Raw genomic sequence first — 2,463 nt, forward strand, 5'->3', positions numbered from 1 at the left:
GGAAGTTAGTAGCTTCACGCCGTCAGCTGACTAACTTCCTACGACTAACTTCCTACAGCTTACTGTAGCCCCTAGGAAGTTAGCTAGCTAACTTCCTACTGCTGACTGTAGCCCCTAGGAAGTTAGCTGGCTAACTTCCTACGGCTTAATAAGCCTCTAGGAAGTTAATTTGACCAGCATTACAAATGATATTTATTTTTATTTTACACCACATTCCACAACATAACAAATATATCAACAGCTATATAGCACAACATATTTTTACACAAAACATCTCACACACAATCACATAACAATATTTAAATCCATAGTCTCATCAATTACATCACAAAAGTCTCATCCATAGTCTCATCAATTACATCACAAAAGTTTCATCCATAGTCATAATAAGACACATCTCATCATCTAGTACTAATAAGAGACAATATCTCATACATAGTCATAATAAAAGTCTCAAGTATCAGAACGCAGTAACATGGAAGCTCACGGTCGCTGATCACCATCGAGTTACAGTGACAAGTGATGGTCGATACCTCCACTAGTGAAGAGGGTTTCGACAAAGTCTAACCCGTCGTCTTTATTCATGCGTTGGCAAGGTAGCTGGAGGGGTCTAATGTACATGTACAAATGACATTTGCTGAGTTACATCATAATATAACGAAACACCAGTAAGCATGCTTCCATCCAAGTAAATGAATACATAACAGAAAGTTACAGTAAACTATGAACATTGATGTTCATGCTCAAGTTATACTAAATTGCAGTAAGTTATGAATATTGATTGCATGCTCAAGTTCACTAAAATTTCTATTGACTCAAACCATTTGCTTATGCAGTTGTGAGTTGTGACTAACATCATATATTTCGATTGAGTACTGAAAACTTAGTAATAGACTATAATTATCTTTGCTCAGGAATGGATTTTTCTTCAACATTTTAACTTCATACAGCAGCAACACCATCAGTTTTTGGCATCAACAGAAGCAAATGGAAGAAACATTCTAGTTTTAGTTAATATTTGGCAAGAAAGGCATAAAGGTACCGATTAGAGAATGGATATGAACATTGTATGGCATTATTTGAAGCTTCCCATCATCTACATCATACTTCAATACAGAAAGAAGGCCATTCTCATCTCCAAGATACCTGAATAGAAAATGACATATTAATAGTTTGAATGCATAAAAACTTCACTGCCTATCAATAGCTCACCTGGATTTCATTTTCATTGAAAATTGCAACCATAAGTCCCTGGTTTGTAATAAACTGTAAAGAACCGACATATTAGTTGTTAGAAACCAAAAACACCATCAACTCCATGCATGGATACTACTATACTAGTCTAGTGCTATGCTTAGCCAACTGCTGCCGCTACACATCTAGAGCTGGTGGTATGGTATCCACACCAGTTGAGCGCCCTAACAATGAACTTATTTTACAATACGCTGTCAGCCTCGCTAGTTGCAGTTGACCTTGCACGGAGATGGAGCTCGGCTGCTCACCGACCGTGGACCGAACGGTCGAGCTGGTGGCGCCCGCCCCCTTTCACCCTTCGCCTTTGGCGATTCTCTGCAGCGCTGGCCTCCACTGCTGGCCGGTTCTCCGCTGTTGCTGGAGCGACGACGACGATGCTTGGGCGCCGGCTTCACGTCCTCGCCTTCGTCCTTGGCCCGGACCTTCACGCGACTCAATTCACGTGTCGCTTCGATGCGAACTCCCGCAGCACCTCTGCCCGTCCCCAACACACACACCCACAGTTCACTCACGTTCGTTAGTTGGACCGGCAACAAAAAGCGACATGAGAAAATGAAGGCGCAAGACGAAAGAGCTGTCCGGCAGCAACGGTGAAATAGTATCATTCTGGTCCGAACCAAATACGGACACGCGAAGTGACGGGCGACCTAACACGGCCAAGAACGTATTCGTTCGGAGCAAGTGCCGTGCACGACGCGCGCTGCACGCGCAGTAGTACCTTCGAAGTTGACGAGGCGATAGACGCGGCCGAGCAGGAGCGTGTCGTCGGGGCGGAGCAGCTTGAGGTGCTTCACGGGCGCGGCGGCAGAGGCAGAGACAGCTCCGTCTCCCGCGCCGCCTGGCTGTGGGATGGTCATGACGGCCGCGACATAGTGGCTCGGGTTGGCCGCCATGACGGCCTTGGCCGAGAGCGCCCAGTAGGCGCGCTCCGTGCGGCCGCCGCCCAGGTGCTGGATCAGCATCGTCGTCGTCTCTGTCGCCTAGCAGTTGCCCATCAATGCGTGTCTGCCTGACGCGGGGCCGGGGAGCACGCGCGCTCCTCTTGTTCTTTTTCTATGGCGAGGCGGGAGAGGGAGGTGAGGTGGGGGCGGGCGCAGCGGGGGCGGCCGGAGGTTGGAGCGGCTGCGGCGTGGCGTGGGCGGCGGGCGGCTCCAAGAACAGACGCGAGAGAGACGGGTTGAGAAAGGTGAGAGAAGAGATAAGGTTGAG

The 2,463-nt window shown here is 47.8% G+C and overlaps 1 pseudogene; it reads right to left on the minus strand.

The window, feature by feature from the left end:
* Nucleotides 1–1,457: 1,457 nt before the first annotated feature.
* Nucleotides 1,458–2,249, minus strand: LOC103655120 (uncharacterized; annotated as a pseudogene).
* Between the last annotated feature and the right edge of the window lie 214 nt (nucleotides 2,250–2,463).

This window comes from Zea mays, chromosome 4, assembly GCF_902167145.1.
Source record: "Zea mays cultivar B73 chromosome 4, Zm-B73-REFERENCE-NAM-5.0, whole genome shotgun sequence".
Taxonomy (NCBI): domain Eukaryota; kingdom Viridiplantae; phylum Streptophyta; class Magnoliopsida; order Poales; family Poaceae; genus Zea; species Zea mays.